The 11,938-nt window shown below is 48.4% G+C and overlaps 1 non-coding gene across 1 annotated transcript; it reads left to right on the forward strand.

Moving 5' to 3' along the window:
* The first annotated feature begins 7,748 nt into the window (after positions 1-7,748).
* Positions 7,749-7,966, forward strand: LOC137314576 (small nucleolar RNA U3). The gene has a single exon (XR_010961233.1). It is a non-coding gene; the product is annotated as a small nucleolar RNA U3 (small nucleolar RNA).
* The last annotated feature ends 3,972 nt before the right edge of the window (positions 7,967-11,938 follow it).

Below are 11,938 nucleotides of genomic sequence, written 5' to 3' on the forward strand. Positions count from 1 at the left end.
ACACCCCTATTCAAGAAGGGAGTGAGACAGAGATCAGGTAACTATAGACCAGTGAGCCTAACATCTGTCATTGCGAAAATGCTAGAATCCATTATTAAGGAAGTAGCAGGAGGACATTTGGAGACTCAAAATACAATCAAGGAGAGTCAACATGGTTTTATGAAGGGCAAATCGTGTCTGACAAATTTATTAGAGTTACTTTGAGGAAGTAACGGGCAGGGTGGATAAAGGGCAACCAATGGATGCAGTATATTCGGATTTCCAAAAGGCATTCGATAAGGTGCCACATAAATGATGACTGCGCAGGCTAAGATCTCACGGTATTGGGGGTAATATACTGGCATGGATAGAGGATTGGATAACGAACAGAAAACAGAGAGTCGGGATAAAAGAGTCATTTTCAAAATGGCAATCTGTAATTAGTGTGGTGGCGCAGGGCTCAGTGCTGGAGCCTCACCTATTTACAATATATATCAATGACTTGCATGAAGGAACAGAGTGTCCTGTGGGCAAATTTGCTGATAATGCAAAGATAGGTGGAAAAGCAAGTTGCGATGAGGACACAAAGTGTCTGTAAATGGATATTTACAGTTTAAGCGAAAGTGCAAAATTTTGGAAGATGGAATATAATATGGGAAAATGTGAAGTCATCCGCTTTGGGAGGAAAAATAAAAAAGCAAAATATTATTTGAATGGAGAAATACTACAAAATGCTGCGGTACAGAGGGATCTGGGTGTCCTCGTACATGAAACACAAAAAGTCAACATACAGGTGCAGCATGTAATCCGGAAGGCAAACGGACTATTGGCCTTTAATTCCAGGGGGATGGAGTATAAAAACAGGGAAGTCATGCCACAAATGTACAGGGTGCTGGTATGACCACACCTGGAGTAATGCGTACAGTTCCGGTGCCCTTATTTAAGGAAGGACATACTTGCATTGGAGGCAGTTCAGAGAAGGTTCACTTGGTTGATTCCGGGTATGGAAGGGTTCTCTTATGAGGAAAGATTGAACAGTTGGGTCTATACTCATTGGAGTTTAGAAGAATGAGAGGAGATCTTATTGAAACATACAAGATTCTGACGGGACTCGAAAGGGTAGATGCTGAAAGGATGTTGCCCCTCATGGGGGAATCTAAAACTAGGGGACATAGTCTAAGAATAAGAGGTCGCTCGTTTAAGAAGGAAATGAGGAGGAATTTCTTCTCCCAGAGGGTCGTGAATCTTTGGAATTCTTTACCCCAAAAACCGTTGGAGGCTGAGCCATTGAATACATTCAAGGCTGAGTTAGACAAATTTTTGTTCTGTCAGGGAGTCAAAGGATATGGGGAAAAGGAGGGATGTGGAGTTGAGGTAAAAATCAGATCAGCCATGATCTCATTCAATGGCGGAGCAGGCTCGAGGGCCAGAATGGCCTGCTCCTGCTCCTATCTCTTATGGTCTTAAGGTCTTATGATGAGGTCAAGCAGATTTTTCCCTCGTGTTGGTTCACTCACCACCTGTCGCAGGTCCATTCTGGCAGCTATGCCCTTCAGGACTCCGCCAGCTCGGTCAGTAGTGGTGCTACTGAGCCACACTTGGCGATAAGAACATAAGAAATAGGAGCAGGAGTAGGCCAATCGGCCTCTCGAGTCTGCTCCGCCATTCAATGAGATCATGGCTGATCTGATCCTAACCTCAAATATAAATTCATGTCCAATTTCCTGCCCGCTCCCCGTAACCCCTAATTCCCTTTACTTCTAGGAAACTGTCTATATCTGCTCAAAATGTATTTAATGATGTAGCTTCCACAGCTTCCTGGGGCAGCACATTCCACAGACCTACTACCCTCTGAGTGAAGAAGTTTCTCCTCATATCTGTTTTTAAAGAGCAGCCCCTTATTCTCAGATTATGTTCCCCTAGTTCTAGTTTCACCCATCCTTGGGAACATCCTTACCGCATCCACCCGATCAAGCCCATTCACAATTTTATATGTTTCAATAAGATCGCCTCTCATTCTTCTGAACTCCAATGATTAGAGTCCCAATCTACTCAACCTCTCCTCATATGTCCACCCCCTCATCCCCAACGTGATGGACGTTGAAGCCCCCCACCAAGAGTACATTCTGTGCCCTTGCTACTCTCAGTCTTTCCTCCAATTGGTGATCAACATGGAGGAGGACTGATTCATCAGCTGATGGAGGGCGGTAGGTGGTAATCACAGGAGATTGCCTTGCCCATGTTCTGACCTGATAACAAGAGCCTTCTAGTGGTCCCAAATCAATGTTAACTATTTCCAGGGCCATTCTCCCCTGACTCGATACAGCTGTACTGACAGCCCTGGTGAGTCTGACCTGCCGGTGGGACAGGACATAACTGTGAATCAATGATCACAGTTTCAGTGTCAAGCACTCACTGTCTGAATCAATGATCACAGTGCTGGGTCACCCACCCACTGTGTGAATCAATGATCACAGTGCTGGGTCACCCAACCACTGTATGAATCAATGATCGCGGTGCTGGGTCACCCACTCACTGTGTAAATCAATGATCACAGTGCTGGGTCACCCACCCTCTGTGCGAATCAGTGATCAGAATGCTGGTTCACCCACCCACTGTGTGAATCAATGATCACAGTGCTGGGTCACCCACTCACTGTGTGAATCAATGATCACAGTGCTGGGTCACCCACCCTCTGTGCGAATCAGTGATCAGAATGCTGGTTCACCCACCCACTGTGTGAATCAATGATCACAGTGCTGGGTCACCCACTCACTGTGTGAATCAATGATCACAGTGCAGGGTCACCCACCCTCTGTGCGAATCAGTGATCACAGTGCTGTGTCACCCACCCTCTGTGTGAATCAATCATCACAGTGCTGGGTCATCCACCCACTGTGTGAATCAATGATCACAGTGCTGTGTCACCCACTCACTGTGTGAATCAATGATCACAGTGCTGGGTCACCCACTCACTGTGTGAATCAATGATCACAGTGCTGTGTCACCCACTCACTGTGTGAATCAATGATCATAGTGCTGGGTCACCCACTCACTGTGTGAATCAATGATCACAGTGCTGGGTCATCACCCACTGTGTGAAACAATGATCAAAGTGTTGGGTCACCCACCCTCTGTGTGAATCAATGATCACAGTATAGGGTCAACCAACCACTGTATGAATCAATGATCGCGGTGCTGGATCACCCACCCAATGTATGAATCAATGATCGCGGTGCTGGGTCACCCACCCACTGTATGAATCAATGATCGCGGTGCTGGGTCACCCACCCACTGTGTGAATCAATGATCACAGTGCTGGGTCACCCACCCACTGTGTGAATCAATGATCACAGTGCTGGGTCACCCACCCTCGGTGCGAATCAGTGATCACAGTGCTGTGTCACCCACCCTCTCTGTGAATCAATCATGACATGCTGGGTCACCCACCCACTGTATGAATCAATGATCGCGGTGCTGGGTCACCCACCCACTGTATGAATCAATGATCGCGGTGCTGGGTCACCCACTCACTGTGTGAATCAGCGATCGCAGTGCTGGTTCATCCACCCACTGTGTGAATCAATGATCACAGTGCTGGGTCACCCACTCACTGTGTGAATCAATGATCACAGTGCTGGGTCACCCACTCACTGTGTGAATCAATGATCACAGTGCTGGGTCACCCACTCACTGTGTGAATCAATGATCACAGTGCTGGGAGACCCACTCACTGTGTGAATCAATGATCACAGTGCTGGGTCACCCACCCTCTGTGTGAATCAGTGATCATAGTGCTGGTTCACCCACTCACTGTGTGAATCAATCATCACAATGCTGGGTCACCCACCCACTGTGTGAATAGATGTTCACAGTGTTGGGTCACCCACCCTCTGTGTGAATCAACGATCGCAGTGCTGGTTCATCCACCCACTGTGTGAATCAATGATCATAGTGCTGGGTCACCCACCCACTGTGTGAATCAATGATCACAGTGCTGGCTCACCCACTCACTGTGTGAATCAATGACCACAGTGCTGTGTCACCCACCCACTGTCTGAGTCAATGATCACAGTGCTGGGTCACCCACCCACTGTGTGTATCAATGATCACAGTGCTGGCTCACCCACCCACTGTGTGTATCAATGACCACAGTGCTGGGTCACCCACCCTCTGTGTGAATCAATGATCGCAGTGCTGGGTCACCCACCCTCTGTGTGAATCAATGATCAAAGTGCTGGGTCACCCACCCACTGTGTGAATCAATGTTCACAGTGCTGGGTCACCCACCCACTGTGTGAATCAATGATCACAGTGCTGGGTCACCCACCCACTGTGTGAATCAATGTTCACAGTGCTGGGTCACCCACTCACTGTGTGAATCAATGATCACAGTGCTGTGTCACCCACTCACTGTGTGAATCCATGATCACAGTGCTGGGTCACCCACTCACTGTGTGAATCAATGATCACAGTGCTGGGTCACCCACTCACTGTGTGAATCAATGATCACAGTGCTGGGTCACCCACTCACTGTGTGAATCAATGATCACAGTGTTGGGTCACCCACCCACTGTGTTTTTTTTTATTCGTTCACGGGATGTGGGCGTCGCTGGCAAGGCCGGCATTTATTGCCCATTCCGAATTGCCCTCGAGAAGGTGGTGGTGAGCCGCCTTCTTGAACCGCTGCAGTCCGTGTGGTGACGGTTCTCCCACAGTGCTGTTAGGAAGGAATTTCCAGGATTTTGACCCAGCGACAATGAAGGAACGGCGATATATTTCCAAGTCGGGATGGTGTGTGACTTGGAGGGGAACGTGCAGGTGGTGTTGTTCCCATGCGCCTGCTGCCCTTGTTCTTCTAGGTGGTAGAGGTCGCGGGTTTGGGAGGTGCTGTCGAAGAAGCCTTGGCGAGTTGCTGCAGTGCATCCTGTGGATGGTGCACACTGCAGCCACAGTGCGCCGGTGGTGAATGGAGTGAATGTTTAGGGTGGTGGATAGGGTGCCAATCAAGCGGGCTGCTTTATCTTGGATGGTGTCGAGCTTCTTGAGTGTTGTTGGAGCTGCACTCATCCAGGCAAGTGGAGAGCATTCCATCACACTCCTGACTTGTGCCTTGTAGATGGTGGAAAGGCTTTGGGGAGTCAGGAGGTGAGTCACTCGCCGCAGAATACCCAGCCTCTGACCTGCTCTCGTAGCCACAGTATTTATATGGCTGGTCCAGTTAAGTTTCTGGTCAATGGTGACCCCCAGGATGTTGATGGTGGGGGATTCGGCGATGGTAATGCCGTTGAATGTCAAGGGGAGGTGGTTAGACACTCTCTTGTTGGACATGGTCATTGCCTGGCACTTATCTGGCGCGAATGTTATTTGCCACTTATGAGCCCAAGCCTGGATGTTGTCCAGGTCTTGCTGCATACAGGCTCGGACTGCTTCATTATCTGAGGGGTTGCGAATGGAACTGAACACTGCGCAGTCATCAGCGAACATCACCATTTCTGACCTTATGATGGAGGGAAGGTCATTGATGAAGCAGCTGAAGATGGTTGGGCCAAGGACACTGCCCTGAGGAACTCCTGCAGCAATGCCCTGCGGCTGAGATGACTGGCCTCCAACAACCACTACCATCTTCCTTTGTGCCAGGTATGACTCCAGCCACTGGAGAGTTTTCCCCCTGATTCCCATTGACTTCAATTTTACTAGGGCTCCTTGGTGCCACACTCGGTCAGATGCTGCCTTGATGTCAAGGGCAGTCACTCTAACCTCACCTCTGGAATTCAGCTCTTTTGTCCATGTTTGGACCAAGGCTGTAATGAGGTCTGGAGCCGAGTGGTCCTGGCGGAACCCAAACTGAGCATCGGTGAGCAGGTTATTGGTGAGTAAGTGCCGCTTGATAGCACTGTCGACGACACCTTCCATCACTTTGCTGATGATTCAGAGTAGACTGATAGGGCGGTAATTGGCCGGATTGGATTTGTCCTGCTTTTTGTGGAGAGGACATACCTGGGCAATTTTCCACATTGTCGGGTGGATGCCAGTGTTGTAGCTGTGCTGGAACAGCTTGGCTAGAGGCGCAGCTAGTTCTGGAGCACAAGTCTTCAGCCCTACAGCTGGGATGTTTGTCGGGGCCCATAGCCTTTGCTGTATCCAGTGCACTCAGCCGTTTCTTGATATCACGTGGAGTGAATCGAATTGGCTGAAGACTTGCTTCTGTGATGGTGGGGATATCGGGAGGAGGCTGAGATGGATTATCCACTCGGCACTTCTGGCTGAAGATTCTGTGTGAATCAATGATCACAGTGCTGGGTCATCCACTCACTGTGTGAATCGATGTTCACAGTGTTGGGTCACCCACCCTCTGTGTGAATCAACGATCGCAGTGCTGGTTCATCCACCCACTGTGTGAATCAATGATCATAGTGCTGGGTCACCCACCCACTGTGTGAATCAATGATCACAGTGCTGGCTCACCCACTCACTGTGTGAAACAATGACCACAGTGCTGTGTCACCCACCCACTGTCTGAGTCAATGATCACAGTGCTGGGTCACCCACCCACTGTGTGTATCAATGATCACAGTGCTGGCTCACCCACCCACTGTGTGTATCATTGACCACAGTGCTGGGTCACCCACCCTCTGTGTGAATCAATGATCGCAGTGCTGGGTCACCCACCCTCTGTGTGAATCAATGATCAAAGTGCTGGGTCACCCACCCACTGTGTGAATCAATGTTCACAGTGCTGGGTCACCCACCCACTGTGTGAATCAATGATCACAGTGCTGGGTCACCCACCCACTGTGTGAATCAATGTTCACAGTGCTGGGTCACCCACTCACTGTGTGAATCAATGATCACAGTGCTGGGTCATCCACCCACTGTGTGCATCATCGGGTCTTGACAGGGTTGATGCTGAGAGATTGTTTCTCCTGGCTGGACAGTTTAGATAGGGGGCATCGTTTCAGGATAATGGGTCGGCCATTTAAGACTGAGATGAGGAAGAATTTCTTCACTCAGAGGGTGGTGAATTTTTGGAATTCTCTACTCCAGAGGGCTGTGGATGCTCAGTCGTAGTGTCTGTTCAAGGCTGAGATGGATAGACTTTTGGATTCTTTTTTATTCGTTCATGGGATGTGGGCGTCGCTGGCGAGGCCAGCATTTATTGGCCATCCCTAATTGCCCTTGAGAAGGTGGTGGTGAGCCGCCTTCTTGAACAGCTGCAGTCCGTGTGGTGAAGGTTCTCCCACAGTGCTGTTCGGAAGGGAGTTCCAGGATTTTGACCCAGCGACGATGAAGGAACGGCCGATATATTTCCAAGTCGGGATGGTGTTTGACTTGGAGGGGAACGTGGTGTTGTTTTCATGTACCTGCTGCTCTTGTCCTTCTAGATGGAATCAAGGGATATGGGGATCGGGCAGGAAAGTGGTGTTGAGGTTGAAGATCAGCCATGATCTGATTGAAGGGCGGAGCCGTCTCAAGGGGCTGTATGGCCGACTCCTGCTCCTATTTCTTACATTCTTATTTTCTTATGATCAGGACAGTTGCTGGAGACTGGTATCTACATTATGCAAATTAGTGCCTACTGGGTACTGGTTGTACGCTCTTTCTTTTTCCCAGAATTATCAATTTACAAAGGGTGAAGCGGTGATTAATTGCGTTTTTATTCGATACCCTACCGGGTGCAATGAATGGTCGAAGAATTGGTCCGCGCTCAGCCTATGTTAAAGGGGGCTCGCTGAGGGTGGAAAGCAGTGTTGCGGCATCCTTTCAGTAAGACTATACTTATAGGGATCATTTCTATAGTTTTTGAACTTGAGAAATGTGTTCTGAAGTGTTTGGTCTCACAAACCATGAGGAGGAGATGGAGCTTTTCCTTCTGAGCGTGAAGCGGGTTGTAAGTGTTGCTTGAGACCAGCGCTTGTGGCCATTGATGACCGTTCCCTTCTCTCAGTGTGCGAGAAGTGGAAGAAGGAAACGTATTCTGAGTGGTTCGTGTTTCTACAGCTCAAAAGTAGCAATATTTATACGTCAATTATTTTATATTTACTGGTGCTTCCCTCCAGCGAGAATGTGATATTTGCCATCTCAGCCGAACTCATGCTGCTATCTGTTGCTCTCCCCTCCTTTTGTCGCTTTGTAACTCATCAGTAGGAGTGTGCACTGAACTGATTAGGTACAGTCGATGTAGTCTAGGGACACAAAATCTTGGCTTGCAGTCCTGATTAAAACGATGCCCCGCCTGCCATCTCAGGTGGATATTAAAGATCGCATGACACTATTTTGAAGAACTTGAGGGGAGTTCTCCCAGGTGTCCTGGTCAATATTTACCCCTCAACCAACATCACTAATACAGATTATCTGCCCAATACACCATTGCGGTTTGTGGGACCTTGCTGTGAGCAAATTGGCTGCGGCGGTTCCTACATTACAACAGAGGCTACACTTCAAAACTGCTTTGGGACATCCTGCGGTAATGAAAGGCGCTATATAAATGCGAGTTCTTTCTTTAGTAGCAGGAGGATTGGTGAATGGAACTTGGTGTGAGTTAGGATACGGGCTGCAGAGTTTTGATATGCTGAAGATTATGGAGGGTGAATGCTGGTAGGGCGTGATAGGAGAGCCTTAGAATTGTCGAGTTTGGCGGTAACAAAAGCATGGATGAGGGTTTCAGTAGCAGATGGGCTGAGGAGGCGACAGGCTATATTCCGGAGGTGGAAGTAGGCAGTATTGGTGATGGAGAGAATCTGGGGTCGGAAGCTCAGTTCAGGTTCAAAAAGAACCCCGAGGCTGCGAATAGTCTGGTTCAGCCTGAGACATTAACCAGGGAGAGGGAGGGTGTTTTTGCAGGCACCGAAAATAATGGCTTTGGTCTTCCCAATATTAAATTGGAGGAAATTTCTGCTCATCCACTGATTGATATCAGACAAGCAGTGTGACGAATCAAAGGCAATGGAGCTGTGGAGAGAGCTGGAAGTGAGGTAGACCTGAGTGCCAGCAGTGTACATGTGGAATCCGACGAGTTTTCGGATGATGTAGCCAAGGGGCAGCATGCAGATGAGAAATAGGAGGGGGGCAAGGATAGATCCTTGGGGGAGTGGGAAGAGAAGCCATTGCATGTGATTCTCTGGCTACGACTGGATAGATACGAAATAAACCAGTTGAGGGTAGTCCCATCCAGCTGGACAATGGACGAGAGGAGAGGTGACTGCACGTCAAAAAGTACTTCTTTGGCTGTAAAGAGCTTTGGGACGCCCTGAGGTAGTGAAAGGTGCGATATCAACTGCTTACCTGACAGGGGAGATCCCATTATGAGGAAGGCGCCAGATCAAGTGGAATCAGCTAGTACCAGTTTAGCTTTTGCTGATGTAGAGGTAGGATCCTCATGCTGGCCGGAGACCGGTCTAACACATTTTTCCAGTGAAGTGGAAACTGAATCGCAACGGACGTGGTGACAATGGAACCTGAGCACCTGGTCCCAGGGTATGAAATACCGTCAGGCTGACTGCGAGGGGGGGTGAAGGAACCTCGCAATGGCAATGAAATGACTTCGTGAAGAAGGTTCTTCCCGAAACCTGTGGTTTCAAGGCCGCGGATATCTTGTGCCTGCATGGTGGGAATGCGATCAGGCGAGCATTGGCATTGTCGAGTCTGGAGGTAACAAAAGCATGGATGAGTGTTTCCCGAGGAGCAGATACGTGGAAGTGACCTTTAGGGATGTCGCAGGATGGCAAAAGATGCCCCAGGCCTTCAAGGAGAATGGGAAGGGAGGGCCGCTGACATTTCTCACTGAGGAGCCTCTCTTCACACTCCCACTGGAGAAGGAACAGACGCTGATCCTCCATCAACGGAGGAGAGGCCTCCTTCCTCATCCTAAGGACCGTCGAGAAGCTCCAGCACACGACAGCAATGCAGAATCTGGACCGAGGATTGGAAATGGACGGTAACGTAGAAGCTGGACTGAGGAATTGGAAGACGTTAATGGTTGTCCTTTGTATTTTTAAAACGGCTTTCAAAATTGATTGCATAAACGTGCGTAGTGTTAAAGCGACTACGCGATGTGCTATGACCCTGAACTACCTGTCCAGGGTCAAGAGGGACCTGCTGTTCCTGCAGGAATGCGGGAACCTGCACTTCAGCAACTACCGGCAGTGGTCACGCATGTGGACCCAGTAGCAATCGAACTGGTCGGGAATCAACGATAGTCAATCCTCGGGCCTGGGGATTCTGTTGGGAGGAGACCAATTCACCATCCCCGAGGTTAAAGAGGTGGTGGGTGGCCGCCTGCTCGTAGCAGACGTTCTATACAATAACGCCCCGCTCCGACTGCGGCCAACAGAAAAGGGAATCCAAACGTCTTCTACAAGCATGTAAAAAGTAAACGGATCGTAAGAGGAGGAGTGGGCCGATTAGGGACCATAAAAGAGATCCACTAATGGAGGCAGAGGGGATGGCCGAGGTAATAAATGAGTGCTTTACATCTGACTTTACGAAGGAAGAAGATGCTGCTAGAGTCTCCGTAAAGGAAGATATAGTTGAGATACTGGATGGGCTAAACATTGATAAAGAAGAGATACTGGAAAGGCTTGCTGTACTTAAAGTGGATAAGTCACTCAGTCCGGATGTGATGCGTCCTAAGTTGCTGAGGGAAGTAAGGGTGGAAATTGTGGAGGTACTGGCCATAATCTTCCAAACATCCGTCGATACGGGGCCAGAGGACTGGAGAATTGGAAATATTACACCCTTGTTCAAAAAAGGGGGTAAGGATAAACCCAGCAACTATAGTCCAGTCAGTTTAACGTTGGTGGTGAAGAAACATTTAGAAATGATAATCCGAGACAGAATTAGCAGTCACTTGAAAGAGTGGATTGATTAGGGAAAGCCAGCACGGATTTGTTAAAGGCAAATCGTGTGTAACTGATCTGACAGAGTTTTTGATGAGGGCAATGCATTTGAGGTGGTGTATATGGACTTTCAAATGGCGTTTGATAAAGTATCGCATGGTAGGCTTGTCATCAACATTGCGGCCCATGGAATAAAGGGGGCAGCAGCAACATGAATACAGAATTGTCTAAGTGACAGGAAACAGAGAGTAGTGGTGAACGGTTGTTTTTCGAACTGGAGGGTGGTGTACAGTGGTGTTCTCCAGGGGTCGCTGCTGGGACCACTGCTTTTCTTGATATATAATAATGACTTGGACTTGGGTGTACAGGGTACAATTTCAAAATTTGCAGATGAAACGAAACTTGGAAGTGTAGCGAACAGTGAGGTGGATCGTGATGGATTTCAAGAGCATATAGGCAGGCTGGTGAAATGCCAATCACCTTAAATCTATGCAGATGAAATTGAACGCCGAAAAATGCGAAGTTATACATTTCGGTAGGAAGAACGAGGCGAGGCAATTTAAATTAGAGGGCACAATTCGAAAAGGGTACAGGAGCAGAGAGATCTCAGGGTATATGTGCGCAAATCATTGAAGGTGACAGGGCAAGTTGTGAAAGCGGTTAAAAAAAGCATACGGGATCCTCGGCTTTATAAATTGAGGCATAGAGTACAAAAGCAAGGAAGTCATGATGAAAGTTTATAAAACACTGGTTAGGGCACAACTGGAGTATTGAGTTCAGTTCTGGGCACCGCACTTTAGGAAAGATGTGAAGGCCTTAGAGTGGATGTAGAAGAGTTTTATTAGAATGATTCCATGGATGAGGGACTTTAGTTACGTGGATAGAGTGGAGAAGCTGGGGTTGTTCTCCTTGGAACAGAGAAGGTCGAAAGGAGATTTGATAGAGGTATTCAAAATCATGAAGGGTCTGGACAGAGAAGATAGAGAGAAACTGTTCCCATTGGCGGAAGAGTCAAGAAACAGAAGGCATAGATTTAAGGTGACTGGCAAAAGAACGAAAGGTGTCATGAGAAAAAAAAATCTACACCGCGAGTGGTTAGGATCTGAAATGCTCTGCCCGAG

This window comes from Heptranchias perlo, unplaced genomic scaffold, assembly GCF_035084215.1.
Source record: "Heptranchias perlo isolate sHepPer1 unplaced genomic scaffold, sHepPer1.hap1 HAP1_SCAFFOLD_52, whole genome shotgun sequence".
NCBI lineage: Eukaryota > Metazoa > Chordata > Chondrichthyes > Hexanchiformes > Hexanchidae > Heptranchias > Heptranchias perlo.